Source organism: Opisthocomus hoazin, chromosome 13, assembly GCF_030867145.1.
Source record: "Opisthocomus hoazin isolate bOpiHoa1 chromosome 13, bOpiHoa1.hap1, whole genome shotgun sequence".
Classification (NCBI taxonomy): domain Eukaryota; kingdom Metazoa; phylum Chordata; class Aves; order Opisthocomiformes; family Opisthocomidae; genus Opisthocomus; species Opisthocomus hoazin.
This window is the reverse complement of record NC_134426.1, coordinates 10,189,368-10,209,711: the sequence shown is the minus strand read 5'-3', so window position 1 is coordinate 10,209,711 and position 20,344 is coordinate 10,189,368.

Genomic DNA, 20,344 nt, shown 5'->3' with positions numbered 1-20,344 from the left:
AGAAATTCGCCTTTTCAGAGCAGTGCTGCTGGAGGCGCCCAGCACGGACCACCTAAGATACTTTTGAACTTGGAGGTGGCAAGACAAGCAAGCAGCCCCAGTCTCTGTGCCTCTGTGCGAGCAGTGCCATGGGCAGATGAGGCTGAGCAACAGCTTTCCAGGCTAGCTCTTTCGGCCTGCGAGCTATCTGCAGACGTTCGCATTTTCAGAGCAGGTCTGCGGAGGCCCCCTGCACGGACCACCTAATCTAAGTTTGTATTTGAAGGTTTCAAGACAAGCAAGTAGCCCCAGTCTCTGTGCCTCTGTGCGAGCAGTGCCATGGGCAGATGAACCTGAGCAACAGCTTTCCAGGCTAGCCCTTTCTGCCTGCGAGCTATCTGCAGACGTTCGCATTTTCGGAGCAAGGCTGCCCGAGGCTTCCTGCACGGACCACCTAAGCTACATTTGAAGTTGCAAGTGGCAGGACAAGCAAGCAGCCCCAGTCTCTGTGCCTCTGTGCAAGCAGTGCCATGGGCAGATGAGGCTGAGTAACAGCTTTCCAGGCTAGCTCTTTCAGCCTGCAAGCTATCTGCAGACGTTTGCATTTTCGGAGCAGGGCTGCCGGACGCCCCCTGCACGTAAACCCGAAAGATACGTTTGAAGTTTGAGGGGGCAAGACAAGCAAGCAGCCCCAGTCTCTGTGCCTCTGTGCGAGCAGTGCCATGGGCAGATGAGGCTGAGCAACAGCTTTCCAGGCTAGCTCTTTATTCCTGAGAGCTATCTGCAGACGTTCGCATTTTCGGAACAGCGCTGCTGGAGGCCCCCTGCACGGACCCCCCAAAGCTACGTTTGAAGTTTGAGGTCTCAAGACAAGCAAGCAGCCCCAGTCTCTGTGCCTCTGTGCGAGCAGTGCCATTTGCAGATGAGGATGAGCAACAGCTTTCCAGGCTAGCTCTTTCTGCCTGCGAGCTATCTGCAGACGTTCGTCTTTTCAGAGCAGGGCTGCTTGATGCGCCCAGCACGGACCACCTAAGATACGTTTGTAGTTTGAGGTCTCAAGACAAGCAAGCAGCCCCAGTCTCTGTGGCTCTGTGCGAGCAGTGTCATGGGCAGATGAGGCTGAGCAACAGCTTTCCAGGCTAGCTCTTTCTGCCTGAGAGCTATCTGCACACGTTCACATTTTCAGAGCAGGGCTGCTGGAGGCGCCCAGAACGGACCACCCAAATCTACGTTTGAAGTTTGATGTGGCAAGACAAGCAAGCAGCCCCAGTCTCTGTGCCTCTGTGCGAGCAGTGCTATGGGCAGATGAGGCTGAGCAACAGCTTTCCAGGCTAGCTCTTTATGGCTGAGAGCTATCTGCAGAAATTCGCCTTTTCAGAGCAGGGCTGCTGGAGGCGCCCAGCATGGACCACCTAAGATACTTTTGAACTTGGAGGTGGCAAGACAAGCAAGCAGCCCCAGTCTCTGTGCCTCTGTGCGAGCAGTGCCATGGCCAGATGAGGCTGAGCAACAGCTTTCCAGGCTAGATCTTTCGGCCTGCGAGCTATCTGCAGACGTTCGCATTTTCAGAGCAGGTCTGCCGGAGGCCCCCTGCACGGACCACCTAATCTAAGTTTGTAGTTGAAGGTTTCAAGACAAGCAAGTAGCCCCAGTCTCTGTGCCTCTGTGCGAGCAGTGCCATGGGCAGATGAGGCTGAGCAACAGCTTTCCAGGCTAGCTCTTTCTGCCTGCGAGCTATCTGCACACGTTCACCTTTTCAGAGCAGGGCTGCTGGAGGCGCCCAGCACGGACCACCCAAATCTACGTTTGAAGTTTTATGTGGCAAGACAAGCAAGCAGCCCCAGTCTCTGTGCTTCTGTGCGAGCAGTGCCATGATCAGATGAGGCTGAGCAATAGCTTTCCAGGCTAGCTCTTTCTGGCTGAGAGCTATCTGCAGAATTTCGTCTTTTCGGAGCAGTGCTGCTGGAGGCGCCCAGCACGGACCACCTAAGATACGTTTGTAGTTTGAGGTCTCAAGACAAGCAAGCAGCCCCAGTCTCTGTGGCTCTGTGCGAGCAGTGCCATGGGCAGATGAGGCTGAGCAACAGCTTTCCAGGCTAGCTCTTTCTGCCTGAGAGCTATCTGCAGACGTTCGCATTTTCGTAACAGCGCTGCTGGAGGCCCCCTGCACGGACCCCCCAAAGCTACGTTTGAAGTTTGAGGTCTCAAGACAAGCAAGCAGCCCCAGTCTCTGTGCCTCTGTGCGAGCAGTGCCATTTGCAGATGAGGATGAGCAACAGCTTTCCAGGCTAGCTCTTTCTGCCTGCGAGCTATCTGCAGACGTTCGTCTTATCAGAGCAGGGCTGCTTGATGCGCCCAGCACGGGCCACCTAAGATACGTTTGAATTTTGAGGTGGCAAGACAAGCAAGCAGCCCCAGTCTCTGTGCCTCTGTGCGAGCAGTGCCATGGGCAGATGAGGCTGAGCAACAGCTTTCCAGGCTAGCTCTTTCTGCCTGCGAGCTATCTGCAGACGTTCTCCTTTTCAGAGCAGGGCTGTCGGAATCCTCCTTCACGGACCCCAAAGCTACTTTTGAAGTTTGAGGTGGCAAGACAAGCAAGCAGCCCCAGTCTCTGTGCCTCTGTGCGAGCAGTGCCATGGGCAGATGAGGCTGAGCAACAGCTTTACAGGCTAGCTCTTTGTGCCTGCGAGCTATCTGCAGACGTTCGCATTTTCAGAGCAGGGCTGCTGGAGGCCCCCTGCACGGACCACCTAATCTAAGTTTGCAGTTGGAGGTTTGAAGACAAGCAAGCAGCCCCAGTCTCTGTGCCTCTGTGCGAGCAGTGCCATGGTCAGATGAGGCTGAGCAACAGCTTTCTAGGCTAGCTCTTTCTGGCTGCGAGATATCTGCAGACTTTCGCATTTTCGGAGCATCGCTGCCGGAAGCACCCGGCACGGACCACCTAAGCTACGTTTGAAGTTTGATGGGGCAAGACAAGCAAGCAGCCCCACTCTCTGTGCCTCTGTGCGAGCAGTGCCATGGGCAGATGAGGCTGAGCAACAGCTTTCCAGGCTAGCTCTTTCTGCCTGCGAGCTATCTGCACACGTTCACCTTTTCAGAGCAGGGCTGCTGGAAGCGCCCAGCACGGACCACCCAAATCTACGTTTGAAGTTTTATGTGGCAAGACAAGCAAGCAGCCCCAGTCTCTGTGCCTCTGTGCGTGCAGTGCTATGGGCAGATGAGGCTGAGCAACAGCTTTCCAGGCTAGCTCTTTATGGCTGAGAGCTATCTGCAGAAATTCGCCTTTTCAGAGCAGGGCTGCTGGAGGCGCCCAGCATGGACCACCTAAGATACTTTTGAACTTGGAGGTGGCAAGACAAGCAAGCAGCCCCAGTCTCTGTGCCTCTGTGCGAGCAGTGCCATGGGCAGATGAGGCTGAGCAACAGCTTTCCAGGCTAGCTCTTTCTGCCTGTAATCTGTCTGCAGATGTTCTCCTTTTCAGAGCAGGGCTGCTGGAGGCGCCCAGCACGGACCACCCAAGATTACGTTTGAAGTTGGAGGTGGCAAGACAAGCAAGCAGCCCCAGTCTCTGTGCCTCTGTGCGAGCAGTGCCATGGGCAGATGAGGCTGAGTAACAGCTTTCCAGGCTAGCTCTTTATGCCTGCAAGGTATCTGCAGACGTTTGCATTTTCGGAGCAGGGCTGCCGTACGCCCCCTGCACGTACCCCCCAAAGCTACTTTTGAAGTTTGAGGGGGCAAGACAAGCAAGCAGCCCCAGTCTCTGTGCCTCTGTGCGAGCAGTGCCATGGGCAGATGAGGCTGAGCAACAGCTTTCCAGGCTAGCTCTTTCTGGCTGAGAGCTATCTGCAGACGTTCGTCTTTTTAGAGCAGGGCTGTGGATGCGCCCAGCACGGGCCACCTAAGATACGTTTGAAGTTTGAGGTGGCAAGACAAGCAAGCAGCCCCAGTCTCTGTGCCTCTGTGCGAGCAGTGCCATGGGCAGATGAGGCTGAGCAACAGCTTTCCAGGCTAGCTCTTTCTGCCTGCGAGCTATCTGCAGACGTTCTCCTTTCAGAGCAGGGCTGTCGGAATCCTCCTTCACGGACCCCAAAGCTACTTTTGAAGTTTGAGGTGGCAAGACAAGCAAGCAGCCCCAGTGTCTGTGCCTCTGTGCGAGCAGTGCCATGGGCAGATGAGGCTGAGCAACAGCTTTACAGGCTAGCTCTTTCAGCCTGCGAGCTATCTGCAGACGTTCGCATTTTCAGAGCAGGGCTGCCGGAGGCCCCCTGCACGGACCACCTAATCTAAGTTTGCAGTTGGAGGTTTCAAGACAAGCAAGCAGCCCCAGTCTCTGTGCCTCTGTGCGAGCAGTGCCATGATCAGATGAGGTTGAGCAACAGCATTCTAGGCTAGCTCTTTCTGGCTGCGAGCTATCTGCAGACTTTCGCATTTTAGGAGCAGCGCTGCAGGAAGCACCCGGCACGGACCACCTAAGTTACATTTGAAGTTTGATGGGGCAAGACAAGCAAGCAGCCCCACTCTCTGTGCCTTTGTGCGAGCAGTGCCATGGGCAGATGAGGCTGAGCAACAGCTTTCCAGGCTAGCTCTTTCTGCCTGCGAGCTATCTGCAGACGTTCGCATTTTCGGAACAGCGCTGCTGGAGGCCCCCTGCACGGACCCCCCAAAGTTGCGTTTGAAGTTGGAGGTGGCAAGACAAGCAAGCAGCCCCAGTCTCTGTGCCTCTGTGCGATCAGTGCCATGGGCAGATGAGGCTGTGCAACAGCTTTCCAGGCTAGCTCTTTCTGCCTGCGATCTATCTGCAGACGTTCACCTTTTCAGAGCAGGGCTGCTGGAGGCGCCCAGCACGGACCACCCAAATCTACGTTTGAAGTTTTATGTGGCAAGACAAGCAAGCAGCCCCAGTCTCTGTGCCTCTGTGCGAGCAGTGCTATGGGCAGATGAGGCTGAGCAACAGCTTTCCAGGCTAGCTGTTTCTGGCTGAGAGCTATCTACAGAAATTCGCCTTTTCAGAGCAGTGCTGCTGGAGGCGCCCAGCACGGACCACCTAAGATACTTTTGAACTTGGAGGTGGCAAGACAAGCAAGCAGCCCCAGTCTCTGTGCCTCTGTGCGAGCAGTGCCATGGGCAGATGAGGCTGAGCAACAGCTTTCCAGGCTAGCTCTTTCGGCCTGCGAGCTATCTGCAGACGTTCGCATTTTCAGAGCAGGTCTGCGGAGGCCCCCTGCACGGACCACCTAATCTAAGTTTGTATTTGAAGGTTTCAAGACAAGCAAGTAGCCCCAGTCTCTGTGCCTCTGTGCGAGCAGTGCCATGGGCAGATGAACCTGAGCAACAGCTTTCCAGGCTAGCCCTTTCTGCCTGCGAGCTATCTGCAGACGTTCGCATTTTCGGAGCAAGGCTGCCCGAGGCTTCCTGCACGGACCACCTAAGCTACATTTGAAGTTGCAAGTGGCAGGACAAGCAAGCAGCCCCAGTCTCTGTGCCTCTGTGCAAGCAGTGCCATGGGCAGATGAGGCTGAGCAACAGCTTTCCAGGCTAGCTCTTTCTGCCTGTAATCTGTCTGCAGATGTTCTCCTTTTCAGAGCAGGGCTGCTGGAGGCGCCCAGCACGGACCACCCAAGATTACGTTTGAAGTTGGAGGTGGCAAGACAAGCAAGCAGCCCCAGTCTCTGTGCCTCTGTGCGAGCAGTGCCATGGGCAGATGAGGCTGAGCAACAGCTTTCCAGGCTAGCTCTTTCTGGCTGAGAGCTATCTGCAGAATTTCGCCTTTTCAGAGCAGTGCTGCTGGAGGAGTCCAGCACGGACCACCTAAGATACGTTTGTAGTTTGAGGTCTCAAGACAAGCAAGCAGCCCCAGTCTCTGTGGCTCTGTGCGAGCAGTGCCATGGGCAGATGAGGCTGAGCAACAGCTTTCCAGGCTAGCTCTTTCTGCCTGAGAGCTATCTGCAGACGTTCGGCTTTTCGGAACAGCGCTGCTGGAGGCGCCCAGCACGGACCCCCCAAAGCTACGTTTGAAGTTTGAGGTCTCAAGACAAGCAAGCAGCCCCAGTCTCTGTGCCTCTGTACGAGCAGTGCCATTTGCAGATGAGGATGAGCAACAGCTTTCCAGGCTAGCTCTTTCTGCCTGCGAGCTATCTGCAGACGTTCGTCTTTTCAGAGCAGGGCTGCTTGATGCGCCCAGCACGGGCCACCTAAGATACGTTTGAATTTTGAGGTGGCAAGACAAGCAAGCAGCCCCAGTCTCTGTGCCTCTGTGCGAGCAGTGCCATGGGCAGATGAGGCTGAGCAACAGCTTTCCAGGCTAGCTCTTTCTGCCTGCGAGCTATCTGCAGACGTTCTCCTTTTCAGAGCAGGGCTGTCGGAATCCTCCTTCACGGACCCCAAAGCTACTTTTGAAGTTTGAGGTGGCAAGACAAGCAAGCAGCCCCAGTCTCTGTGCCTCTGTGCGAGCAGTGCCATGGGCAGATGAGGCTGAGCAACAGCTTTACAGGCTCGCTCTTTCTGGCTGCGAGCTATCTGCAGACGTTCGCATTTTCAGAGCAGGGCTGCCGGAGGCCCCCTGCACGGACCACCTAATCTAAGTTTGCAGTTGGAGGTTTGAAGACAAGCAAGCAGCCCCAGTCTCTGTGCCTCTGTGCGAGCAGTGCCATGATCAGATGAGGTTGAGCAACAGCTTTCTAGGCTGGCTCTTTCTGGCTGCGAGCTATCTGCAGACTTTCGCATTTTCGGAGCAGCGCTGTCGGAAGCGCCCGGCACGGACCACCTAAGCTACGTTTGAAGTTTGATGGGGCAAGACAAGCAAGCAGCCCCACTCTCTGTGCCTCTGTGCGAGCAGTGCCATGGGCAGATGAGGCTGAGCAACAGCTTTCCAGGCTAGCTCTTTATGGCTGAGAGCTATCTGCAGAAATTCGCCTTTTCAGAGCAGGGCTGCTGGAGGCGCCCAGCATGGACCACTAAGATACTTTTGAACTTGGAGGTGGCAAGACAAGCAAGCAGCCCCAGTCTCTGTGCCTCTGTGCGAGCAGTGCCATGGCCAGATGAGGCTGAGCAACAGCTTTCCAGGCTAGCTCTTTCTGGCTGAGAGCTATCTGCAGACGTTCGCATTTTCAGAGCAGGTCTGCCGGAGGCCCCCTGCACGGACCACCTAATCTAAGTTTGTAGTTGAAGGTTTCAAGACAAGCAAGTAGCCCCAGTCTCTGTGCCTCTGTGCGAGCAGTGCCATGGGCAGATGAGGCTGAGCAACAGCTTTCCAGGCTAGCTCTTTCTGCCTGTAATCTGTCTGCAGATGTTCTCCTTTTCAGAGCAGGGCTGCTGGAGGCGCCCAGCACGGACCACCCAAGATTACGTTTGAAGTTGGAGGTGGCAAGACAAGCAAGCAGCCCCAGTCTCTGTGCCTCCGTGTGAGCAGTGCCATGGGCAGATGAGACTGAGCAACATCTTTCCAGGCTAGCTCTTTCTGCCTGAGAGCTACTTGCAGACGTTCGCATTTTCAGAGCAGGGCTGCCGGAGGCCCCCTGCACGGACCACCTAATCGAAGTTTGTAGTTGGAGGTTTCAAGACAAGCAAGCAGCCCCAGTCTATGTGCCTCTGTGCGAGCAGTGCCATGGGCAGATGAGGCAGAGCAACAGATTTACAGGCTAGCTCTTTGTGCCTGCGAGCTATCTGCAGACGTTCGCATTTTCAGAGCAGGGCTGCCGGAGGCCCCTTGCACGGACCACCTAATCTAAGTTTGCAGTTGGAGGTTTCAAGACAAGCAAGCAGCCCCAGTCTCTGTGCCTCTGTGCGAGCAGTGCCATGATCAGATGAGGCTGAGCAACAGCTTTCTAAGCTAGCTCTTTCTGGCTGCGAGCTATCTGCAGACTTTCGCATTTTCGGAGCAGCGCTGCCGGAAGCACCCGGCACGGACCACCTAAGCTACATTTGAATTTTGAGGTGGCAAGACAAGCAAGCAGCCCCAGTCTCTGTGCCTCTGTGCGAGCAGTGCCATGGGCAGATGAGGCTGAGCAACAGCTTTCCAGGCTAGCTCTTTCTGCCTGCATGCTATCTGCAGACGTTCTCCTTTTCAGAGCAGGGATGTCGGAATCCTCCTTCACGGACCCCAAAGCTACTTTTGAAGTTTGAGGTGGCAAGACAAGCAAGCAGCCCCAGTCTCTGTGCCTCTGTGCAAGCAGTGCCATGGGCAGATGAGGCTGAGCAACAGCTTTACAGGCTAGCTCTTTGTGCCTGCGAGCTATCTGCAGACGTTCGCATTTTCAGAGCAGGGCTGCCGGAGGCCCCCTGCACGGACCACCTAATCTAAGTTTGCAGTTGGAGGTTTGAAGACAAGCAAGCAGCCCCAGTCTCTGTGCCTCTGTGCGAGCAGTGCCATGATCAGATGAGGTTGAGCAACAGCTTTCTAGGCTAGCTCTTTCTGGCTGCGAGCTATCTGCAGACTTTCGCATTTTCGGAGCAGCGCTGTCGGAAGCACCCGGCACGGACCACCTAAGCTACGTTTGAAGTTTGATGGGGCAAGACAAGCAAGCAGCCCCACTCTCTGTGCCTCTGTGCGAGCAGTGCCATGGGCAGATGAGGCTGAGCAACAGCTTTCCAGGCTAGCTCTTTCTGCCTGCGAGCTATCTGCACACGTTCACCTTTTCAGAGCAGGGCTGCTGGAAGCGCCCAGCACGGACCACCCAAATCTACGTTTGAAGTTTTATGTGGCAAGACAAGCAAGCAGCCCCAGTCTCTGTGCCTCTGTGCGTGCAGTGCTATGGGCAGATGAGGCTGAGCAACAGCTTTCCAGGCTAGCTCTTTCTGCCTGCGAGCTATCTGCAGACGTTCGTCTTTTCAGAGCAGGGCTGATGGAGGCGCCCAGCATGGACCACCTAAGATACTTTTGAACTTGGAGGTGGCAAGACAAGCAAACAGCCCCAGTCTCTGTGCCTCTGTGCGAGCAGTGCCATGGGCAGATGAGGCTGAGCAACAGCTTTCCAGGCTAGCTCTTTCTGCCTGTAATCTGTCTGCAGATGTTCTCCTTTTCAGAGCAGGGCTGCTGGAGGCGCCCAGCACGGACCACCCAAGATTACGTTTGAAGTTGGAGGTGGCAAGACAAGCAAGCAGCCCCAGTCTCTGTGCCTCTGTGCGAGCAGTGCCATGGGCAGATGAGGCTGAGTAACAGCTTTCCAGGCTAGCTCTTTATGCCTGCAAGGTATCTGCAGACGTTTGCATTTTCGGAGCAGGGCTGCCGTACGCCCCCTGCACGTACCCCCCAAAGCTACTTTTGAAGTTTGAGGGGGCAAGACAAGCAAGCAGCCCCAGTCTCTGTGCCTCTGTGCGAGCAGTGCCATGGGCAGATGAGGCTGAGCAACAGCTTTCCAGGCTAGCTCTTTCTGGCTGAGAGCTATCTGCAGACGTTCGTCTTTTTAGAGCAGGGCTGCTGGATGCGCCCAGCACGGGCCACCTAAGATACGTTTGAAGTTTGAGGTGGCAAGACAAGCAAGCAGCCCCAGTCTCTGTGCCTCTGTGCGAGCAGTGCCATGGGCAGATGAGGCTGAGCAACAGCTTTCCAGGCTAGCTCTTTCTGCCTGCGAGCTATCTGCAGACGTTCTCCTTTCAGAGCAGGGCTGTCGGAATCCTCCTTCACGGACCCCAAAGCTACTTTTGAAGTTTGAGGTGGCAAGACAAGCAAGCAGCCCCAGTGTCTGTGCCTCTGTGCGAGCAGTGCCATGGGCAGATGAGGCTGAGCAACAGCTTTACAGGCTAGCTCTTTCAGCCTGCGAGCTATCTGCAGACGTTCGCATTTTCAGAGCAGGGCTGCCGGAGGCCCCCTGCACGGACCACCTAATCTAAGTTTGCAGTTGGAGGTTTCAAGACAAGCAAGCAGCCCCAGTCTCTGTGCCTCTGTGCGAGCAGTGCCATGATCAGATGAGGTTGAGCAACAGCATTCTAGGCTAGCTCTTTCTGGCTGCGAGCTATCTGCAGACTTTCGCATTTTAGGAGCAGCGCTGCAGGAAGCACCCGGCACGGACCACCTAAGTTACATTTGAAGTTTGATGGGGCAAGACAAGCAAGCAGCCCCACTCTCTGTGCCTTTGTGCGAGCAGTGCCATGGGCAGATGAGGCTGAGCAACAGCTTTCCAGGCTAGCTCTTTCTGCCTGCGAGCTATCTGCAGACGTTCGCATTTTCGGAACAGCGCTGCTGGAGGCCCCCTGCACGGACCCCCCAAAGTTGCGTTTGAAGTTGGAGGTGGCAAGACAAGCAAGCAGCCCCAGTCTCTGTGCCTCTGTGCGATCAGTGCCATGGGCAGATGAGGCTGTGCAACAGCTTTCCAGGCTAGCTCTTTCTGCCTGCGATCTATCTGCAGACGTTCACCTTTTCAGAGCAGGGCTGCTGGAGGCGCCCAGCACGGACCACCCAAATCTACGTTTGAAGTTTTATGTGGCAAGACAAGCAAGCAGCCCCAGTCTCTGTGCCTCTGTGCGAGCAGTGCTATGGGCAGATGAGGCTGAGCAACAGCTTTCCAGGCTAGCTGTTTCTGGCTGAGAGCTATCTACAGAAATTCGCCTTTTCAGAGCAGTGCTGCTGGAGGCGCCCAGCACGGACCACCTAAGATACTTTTGAACTTGGAGGTGGCAAGACAAGCAAGCAGCCCCAGTCTCTGTGCCTCTGTGCGAGCAGTGCCATGGGCAGATGAGGCTGAGCAACAGCTTTCCAGGCTAGCTCTTTCGGCCTGCGAGCTATCTGCAGACGTTCGCATTTTCAGAGCAGGTCTGCGGAGGCCCCCTGCACGGACCACCTAATCTAAGTTTGTATTTGAAGGTTTCAAGACAAGCAAGTAGCCCCAGTCTCTGTGCCTCTGTGCGAGCAGTGCCATGGGCAGATGAACCTGAGCAACAGCTTTCCAGGCTAGCCCTTTCTGCCTGCGAGCTATCTGCAGACGTTCGCATTTTCGGAGCAAGGCTGCCCGAGGCTTCCTGCACGGACCACCTAAGCTACATTTGAAGTTGCAAGTGGCAGGACAAGCAAGCAGCCCCAGTCTCTGTGCCTCTGTGCAAGCAGTGCCATGGGCAGATGAGGCTGAGTAACAGCTTTCCAGGCTAGCTCTTTCAGCCTGCAAGCTATCTGCAGACGTTTGCATTTTCGGAGCAGGGCTGCCGGACGCCCCCTGCACGTAAACCCGAAAGATACGTTTGAAGTTTGAGGGGGCAAGACAAGCAAGCAGCCCCAGTCTCTGTGCCTCTGTGCGAGCAGTGCCATGGGCAGATGAGGCTGAGCAACAGCTTTCCAGGCTAGCTCTTTCTGCCTGAGAGCTATCTGCAGACGTTCGCATTTTCGGAACAGCGCTGCTGGAGGCCCCCTGCACGGACCCCCCAAAGCTACGTTTGAAGTTTGAGGTCTCAAGACAAGCAAGCAGCCCCAGTCTCTGTGCCTCTGTGCGAGCAGTGCCATTTGCAGATGAGGATGAGCAACAGCTTTCCAGGCTAGCTCTTTCTGCCTGCGAGCTATCTGCAGACGTTCGTCTTTTCAGAGCAGGGCTGCTTGATGCGCCCAGCACGGACCACCTAAGATACGTTTGAAGTTTGAGGTGGCAAGACAAGCAAGCAGCCCCAGTCTCTGTGGCTCTGTGCGAGCAGTGTCATGGGCAGATGAGGCTGAGCAACAGCTTTCCAGGCTAGCTCTTTCTGCCTGAGAGCTATCTGCAGACGTTCACATTTTCAGAGCAGGGCTGCTGGAGGCGCCCAGCACGGACCACCCAAATCTACGTTTGAAGTTTGATGTGGCAAGACAAGCAAGCAGCCCCAGTCTCTGTGCCTCTGTGCGAGCAGTGCTATGGGCAGATGAGGCTGAGCAACAGCTTTCCAGGCTAGCTCTTTATGGCTGAGAGCTATCTGCAGAAATTCGCCTTTTCAGAGCAGGGCTGCTGGAGGCGCCCAGCATGGACCACCTAAGATACTTTTGAACTTGGAGGTGGCAAGACAAGCAAGCAGCCCCAGTCTCTGTGCCTCTGTGCGAGCAGTGCCATGGCCAGATGAGGCTGAGCAACAGCTTTCCAGGCTAGATCTTTCGGCCTGCGAGCTATCTGCAGACGTTCGCATTTTCAGAGCAGGTCTGCCGGAGGCACCCTGCACGGACCACCTAATCTAAGTTTGTAGTTGAAGGTTTCAAGACAAGCAAGTAGCCCCAGTCTCTGTGCCTCTGTGCGAGCAGTGCCATGGGCAGATGAGGCTGAGCAACAGCTTTCCAGGCTAGCTCTTTCTGCCTGAGAGCTATCTGCACACGTTCACCTTTTCAGAGCAGGGCTGCTGGAGGCGCCCAGCACGGACCACCCAAATCTACGTTTGAAGTTTTATGTGGCAAGACAAGCAAGCAGCCCCAGTCTCTGTGCTTCTGTGCGAGCAGTGCTATGGGCAGATGAGGCTGAGCAACAGCTTTCCAGGCTAGCTCTTTCTGGCTGAGAGCTATCTGCAGAATTTCGTCTTTTCGGAGCAGTGCTGCTGGAGGCGCCCAGCACGGACCACCTAAGATACGTTTGTAGTTTGAGGTCTCAAGACAAGCAAGCAGCCCCAGTCTCTGTGGCTCTGTGCGAGCAGTGCCATGGGCAGATGAGGCTGAGCAACAGCTTTCCAGGCTAGCTCTTTCTGCCTGAGAGCTATCTGCAGACGTTCGCATTTTCGTAACAGCGCTGCTGGAGGCCCCCTGCACGGACCCCCCAAAGCTACGTTTGAAGTTTGAGGTCTCAAGACAAGCAAGCAGCCCCAGTCTCTGTGCCTCTGTGCGAGCAGTGCCATTTGCAGATGAGGATGAGCAACAGCTTTCCAGGCTAGCTCTTTCTGCCTGCGAGCTATCTGCAGACGTTCGTCTTTTCAGAGCAGGGCTGCTTGATGCGCCCAGCACGGGCCACCTAAGATACGTTTGAATTTTGAGGTGGCAAGACAAGCAAGCAGCCCCAGTCTCTGTGCCTCTGTGCGAGCAGTGCCATGGGCAGATGAGGCTGAGCAACAGCTTTCCAGGCTAGCTCTTTCTGCCTGCGAGCTATCTGCAGACGTTCTCCTTTTCAGAGCAGGGCTGTCGGAATCCTCCTTCACGGACCCCAAAGCTACTTTTGAAGTTTGAGGTGGCAAGACAAGCAAGCAGCCCCAGTCTCTGTGCCTCTGTGCGAGCAGTGCCATGGGCAGATGAGGCTGAGCAACAGCTTTACAGGCTAGCTCTTTGTGCCTGCGAGCTATCTGCAGACGTTCGCATTTTCAGAGCAGGGCTGCCGGAGGCCCCCTGCACGGACCACCTAATCTAAGTTTGCAGTTGGAGGTTTGAAGACAAGCAAGCAGCCCCAGTCTCTGTGCCTCTGTGCGAGCAGTGCCATGGTCAGATGAGGCTGAGCAACAGCTTTCTAGGCTAGCTCTTTCTGGCTGCGAGATATCTGCAGAATTTCGCATTTTCGGAGCATCGCTGCCGAAAGCACCCGGCACGGACCACCTAAGCTACGTTTGAAGTTTGATGGGGCAAGACAAGAAGGCAGCCCCAGTCTCTGTGCCTCTGTGCGAGCAGTGCCATGGGCAGATGAGGCTGAGCAACAGCTTTCCAGGCTAGCTCTTTCTGCCTGCGAGCTATCTGCACACGTTCACCTTTTCAGAGCAGGGCTGCTGGAGGCGCCCAGCACGGACCACCCAAATCTACGTTTGAAGTTTGATGTGGCAAGACAAGCAAGCAGCCCCAGTCTCTGTGCCTCTGTGCGAGCAGTGCTATGGGCAGATGAGGCTGAGCAACAGCTTTCCAGGCTAGCTCTTTATGGCTGAGAGCTATCTGCAGAAATTCGCCCTTTCAGAGCAGGGCTGCTGGAGGCGCCCAGCATGGACCACCTAAGATACTTTTGAACTTGGAGGTGGCAAGACAAGCAAGCAGCCCCAGTCTCTGTGCCTCTGTGCGAGCAGTGCCATGGCCAGATGAGGCTGAGCAACAGCTTTCCAGGCTAGCTCTTTCGGCCTGCGAGCTATCTGCAGACGTTCGCATTTTCAGAGCAGGTCTGCCGGAGGCCCCCTGCACGGACCACCTAATGTAAGTTTGTAGTTGAAGGTTTCAAGACAAGCAAGTAGCCCCAGTCTCTGTGCCTCTGTGCGAGCAGTGCCATGGGCAGATGAGGCTGAGCAACAGCTTTCCAGGCTAGCTCTTTCTGCCTGTAATCTGTCTGCAGATGTTCTCCTTTTCAGAGCAGGGCTGCTGGAGGCGCCCAGCACGGACCACCCAAGATTACGTTTGAAGTTGGAGGTGGCAAGACAAGCAAGCAGCCCCAGTCTCTGTGCCTCTGTGCGAGCAGTGCCATGGGCAGATGAGGCTGAGCAACAGCTTTCCAGGCTAGCTCTTTCAGCCTGCAAGCTATCTGCAGACGTTTGCATTTTCGGAGCAGGGCTGCCGGACGCCCCCTGCACGTACCCCCCAAAGCTACGTTTGAAGTTTGAGGGGGCAAGACAAGCAAGCAGCCCCAGTCTCTGTGCCTCTGTGCAAGCAGTGCCATGGGCAGATGAGGCTGAGCAACAGCTTTCCAGGCTAGCTCTTTCTGGCTGAGAGCTATCTGCAGAATTTCGCCTTTTCAGAGCAGTGCTGCTGGAGGCGCCCAGCACGGACCACCTAAGATACGTTTGTAGTTTGAGGTCTCAAGACAAGCAAGCAGCCCCAGTCTCTGTGGCTCTGTGCGAGCAGTGCCATGGGCAGATGAGGCTGAGCAACAGCTTTCCAGGCTAGCTCTTTCTGCCTGCGAGCTATCTGCAGACGTTCTCCTTTTCAGAGCAGGGCTGTCGGAATCCTCCTTCACGGACCCCAAAGCTACTTTTGAAGTTTGAGGTGGCAAGACAAGCAAGCAGCCCCAGTCTCTGTGCCTCTGTGCGAGCAGTGCCATGGGCAGATGAGGCTGAGCAACAGCTTTACAGGCTCGCTCTTTCTGGCTGCGAGCTATCTGCAGACGTTCGCATTTTCAGAGCAGGGCTGCCGGAGGCCCCCTGCACGGACCACCTAATCTAAGTTTGCAGTTGGAGGTTTGAAGACAAGCAAGCAGCCCCAGTCTCTGTGCCTCTGTGCGAGCAGTGCCATGGTCAGATGAGGCTGAGCAACAGCTTTCTAGGCTAGCTCTTTCTGGCTGCGAGCTATCTGCAGACTTTCGCATTTTCGGAGCATCGCTGATGGAAGCACCCGGCACGGACCACCTAAGCTACGTTTGAAGTTTGATGGGGCAAGACAAGCAAGCAGCCCCACTCTCTGTGCCTCTGTGCGAGTAGTGCCATGGGCAGATGAGGCTGAGCAACAGCTTTCCAGGCTAGCTCTTTCTGCCTGCGAGCTATCTGCACACGTTCACCTTTTCAGAGCAGGGCTGCTGGAGGCGCAAAACACGGACCACCCAAATCTACGTTTGAAGTTTTATGTGGCAAGACAAGCAAGCAGCCCCAGTCTCTGTGCCTCTGTGCGAGCAGTGCTATGGGCAGATGAGGCTGAGCAACAGCTTTCCAGGCTGGCTCTTTATGGCTGAGAGCTATCTGCAGAAATTCGCCTTTTCAGAGCAGGGCTGCTGGAGGCGCCCAGCACGGACCACCTAAGATACTTTTGAACTTGGAGGTGGCAAGACAAGCAAGCAGCCCCAGTCTCTGTGCCTCTGTGCGAGCAGTGCCATGGCCAGATGAGGCTGAGCAACAGCTTTCCAGGCTAGCTCTTTCGGCCTGCGAGCTATCTGCAGACGTTCGCATTTTCAGAGCAGGTCTGCCGGACCCCCCTGCACGGACCACCTAATTTAAGTTTGTAGTTGAAGGTTTCAAGACAAGCAAGTAGCCCCAGTCTCTGTGCCTCTGTGCGAGCAGTGCCATGGGCAGATGAGGCTGAGCAACAGCTTTCCAGGCTAGCTCTTTCTGCCTGTAATCTGTCTGCAGATGTTCTCCTTTTCAGAGCAGGGCTGCTGGAGGCGCCCAGCACGGACCACCCAAGATTACGTTTGAAGTTGGAGGTGGCAAGACAAGCAAGCAGCCCCAGTCTCTGTGCCTCTGTGCGAGCAGTGCCATGGCCAGATGAGGCTGAGCAACAGCTTTCCAGGCTAGCTCTTTCGGCCTGCGAGCTATCTGCAGACGTTCGCATATTCAGAGCAGGTCTGCCGGAGGCCCCCTGCACGGACCACCTAATCTAAGTTTGTAGTTGAAGGTTTCAAGACAAGCAAGTAGCCCCAGTCTCTGTGCCTCTGTGCGAGCAGTGCCATGGGCAGATGAGGCTGAGCAACAGCTTTCCAGGCTAGCTCTTTCTGCCTGCGAGCTATCTGCAGACGTTTGCATTTTCGGAGCAGGGCTGAGGCACGCCCCCTGCACGTACCCCCCAAAGCTACGTTTGAAGTTTGAGGGGGCAAGACAAGCAAGCAGCCCCAGTCTCTGTGCCTCTGTGCGAGCAGTGCCATGGGCAGATGAGGCTGAGCAACAGCTTTCCAGGCTAGCTCTTTCTGCCTGCGAGCTATGTGCAGACGTTTGCATTTTGGGAGCAGGGCTGCCGGTGACGCCCTTCACGGACCACATATCTACTTTTGAAATTTGAGGTGGCAAGACAAGCAAGCAGCCCCAGTCTCTGTGCCTCTGTGCGAGCAGTGCCATGGGCAGATGAGGCTGAGTAACAGCTTTCCAGGCTAGCTCTTTCTTGCTGTGAGCTATCTGCAGACGTTCGCATTTTGGGAGCAGGGCTGCCGCAGGCCCCTTGCATGGACCCCGAAATCTACGTTTGAAGTTTGAGGTGGCAAGACAAGCAAGCAGCCCCAGTGTCTGTGCCTCTGTGCGAGCAGTGCCATGGGCAGATGAGGCTGACCAACAGCTTTCCAGGCTAGCTCTTTCTGGCTGCGAGCTATCTGCAGACGTTCGCATTGTCGGAACAGCGCAGCTGGAGGCCCCCTGCACGTACCCCCCAAAGCTACGTTTGAAGTTTGAGGGGGCAAGACAAGCAAGCAGCCCCAGTCTCTGTGCCTCTGTGCGAGCAGTGCCATGGGCAGATGAGGCTGAGCAACAGCTTTCCAGGCTAGCTCTTTCTGAATGCGATCTATCTGCTGACGTTGGCATTTTGGGAGCAGGGCTGCCGGTGACGCCCTTCACGGACCACATATCTACTTTTGAAATTTGAGGTGGCAAGACAAGCAAGCAGCCCCAGTCTCTGTGCCTCTGTGCGAGCAGTGCCATGGGCAGATGAGGCTGAGTAACAGCTTTCCAGTCTAGCTCTTTCTTGCTGTGAGCTATCTGCAGACGTTCGCATTTAGGGAGCAGGTCTGCCGCAGGCCCCCTGCACGTACCTACAAAGGTACGTTTGAAGTTTGAGGTGGCAAGACAAGCAAGAAGCCCCAGTCTCTGTGCCTCTGTGCAAGCGGTGCCATGGGCAGATGAGGCTGAGCAACAGCTTTTCAGGCTAGCTCTTTCTGCCTGCGAGCTATCTGCAGACGTTCGCATTTTCGGAGCAGGACTGCCGGAAGCACCCGGCACGGACCACCTAAGCTACTTTTGAAGTTTGAGGTGGCAAGACAAGCAAGCAGCCCCAGTCTCTGTGCCTCTGTGCGAGCAGTGCCATGGGCAGATGAGACTGAGCAACAGCTTTCCAGGCTAGCTCTTTATTCCTGAGAGCTATCTGCAGACGTTTGTATTTTCGAAGTAGGGCTGCCGGAGGCCCCCTGCACGTACCCACAAAAGTATTTTTGAAGTTTGAGGTGGCAAGACAAGCAAGCAGCCCCAGTCTCTGTGCCTCTGTGCGAGCAGTGCCATGGGCAGATGAGGCTGAGTAACAGCTTTCCAGACTAGCTCTTTCAGCCTGCAAGCTATCTGCAGACGTTTGCATTTTCGGAGCAGGGCTGCCGGACGCCCCCTGCACGTACCCCCCAAAGCTACGTTTGAAGTTTGAGGGGGCAAGACAAGCAAGCAGCCCCACTCTCTGTGCCTCTGTGCGAGCAGTGCCATGGGCAGATGAGGCTGAGCAACAGCTTTCCAGGCTAGCTCTTTCTGGCTGAGAGCTATCTGCAGAATTTCGCCTTTTCAGAGCGGTGCTGCTGGAGGCGCCCAGCACGGACCACCTAAGATACTTTTCAAGTTTGAGGTGTCAAGACAAGCAAGCAGCCCCAGTCTCTGTGCCTCTGTGCGAGCAGTGCCATGGGCAGATGAGGCTGAGCAACAGCTTTCCAGGCTAGCTCTTTCTGGCTGCGAGCTATCTGCAGACGTTCGCATTTTCAGAGCAGGTCTGCCGCAGGCCCCCTGCACGTACCTACAAAGGTACGTTTGAAGTTTGAGGTGGCAAGACAAGCAAGCAGCCCGAGTCTCTGTGCCTCTGTGCAAGCGGTGCCATGGGCAGATGAGGCTGAGCAACAGCTTTCCAGGCTAGCTCTTTCTGGCTGCGAGCTATCTGCAGGCGTTTGCATTTTCGAAGCTGCGCTGCTGGAGGCCCCCTGCACTCACACTCAAAGCTACGTTTGAAGTTTCAGGTGACAAAACAAGCAAGCAGCCCTAGTCTCTGTGCCTCTGTGCGAGCAGTGCCATGGGCAGATGAGGCTGAGCAACAGCTTTCAAGTCTAGCTCTTTCGGCCTGCGAGCTATCTGCAGACGTTCGCATTTTCAGAGCAGGTGTGCCGGAGGCCCCCTGCACGGACCACCTAATCTAAGTTTGTAGTTGAAGGTTTCAAGACAAGCAAGTAGCCCCAGTCTCTGTGCCTCTGTGCGAGCAGTGCCATGGGCAGATGAGGCTGAGCAACAGCTTTCCAGGCTAGCTCTTTCTGGCTGAGAGCTATCTGCAGAATTTCGCCTTCTCAGAGCAGGGGTGCTGGAGGCGCCCAGCACAGACCACCTCAGATACGTTTGAAGTTTGATGTGGCAAAACAAGCAAGCAGCCCCAGTCTCTGTGCCTCTGTGCGAGCAGTGCCATGGGCAGATGAGGCTGAGCAACAGCTTTCCAGGCTAGCTCTTTCTGAATGCAATATGTCTGCAGACGTTGTCCTTTTCAGAGCAGTGCTGCTGGAGGCGCCCAGCACGGACCACCTAAAATACTTTTGAAGTTTGAGGTGGCAAGACAAGCAAGCAGCCCCAGTCTCTGTGCCTCTGTGCGAGCAGTGCCATGGGCAGATGAGGCTGAGCAACAGCTTTCCAGGCTAGCTCTTTCTGCCTGCGAGCTATCTGCAGACGTTCGCATTTTCAGAGCAGGTCTGCCGGAGGCCCCCTGCACGGACCACCTAATTTAAGTTTGTAGTTGAAGGTTTCAAGACAAGCAAGTAGCCCCAGTCTCTGTGCCTCTGTGCGAGCAGTGCCATGGGCAGATGAGGCTGAGCAACAGCTTTCCAGGCTAGCTCTTTCTGGTTGAGAGCTATCTGCAGAATTTCGCCTTTTCAGAGCAGTGCTGCTGGAGGCGCCCAACACGGACCACATATCTACTTTTGAAATTTGAGGTGGCAAGACAAGCAAGCAGCCCCAGTCTCTGTGCCTCTGTGCGAGCAGTGCCATGGGCAGATGAGGCTGAGCAACAGCTTTCAAGTCTAGCTCTTTCGGCCTGCGAGCTATCTGCAGACGTTCGCATTTTCAGAGCAGGTCTGCCGGAGGCCCCCTGCACGGACCACCTAATCTAAGTTTGTAGTTGAAGGTTTCAAGACAAGCAAGTAGCCCCAGTCTCTGTGCCTCTGTGCGAGCAGTGCCATGGGCAGATGAGGCTGAGCAACAGCTTTCCAGGTTAGCTATTTTTGCCTGTAATCTGTCTGCAGATGTTCTCCTTTTCAGAGCAGGGCTGCTGGAGGCGCCCAGCACGGACCACCCAAGATTACGTTTGAAGTTGGAGTTGGCAAGACAAGCAAGCAGTCCCAGTCTCTGTGCCTCTGTGCGAGCCGTGCCATGGACAAATGAGGCTGAGCAACAGCTTTCCATGCTAGCTCTTTCTGGCTGAGAGCTATCTGCAGAATTGCGCCTTCTCAAAGCAGGGGTGCTGGAGGCGCCCAGCACAGACCACCTGAGATACGTTTGAAGTGTGATGTGGCAAGACAAGCAAGCAGCCCCAGTCTCTGTGCCTCTGTGCGAGCAGTGCCATGGGCAGATGAGGCTGAGCAACAGCTTTCCAGGCTAGCTCTTTCTGCCTGCAATCTGTCTGCAGACGTTGTCCTTTTCAGAGCAGGGCTGCTGGAGGCGCCCAGCACGGACCACCCAAGAATACGTTTGAAGTTTGAGGTGGCAAGACAAGCAAGCAGCCCCAGTCTTTGTGCCTCTGTGCGAGCAGTGCCATGGGCAGATGAGGCTGAGCAACAGCTTTCCAGGCTAGCTCTTTCTGGTTGAGAGCTATCTGCAGAATTTCGCCTTTTCAGAGCAGTGCTGCTGGAGGCGCCCAACACGGACCACCTAAGATACTTTTGAAGTTTGAGGTGGCAAG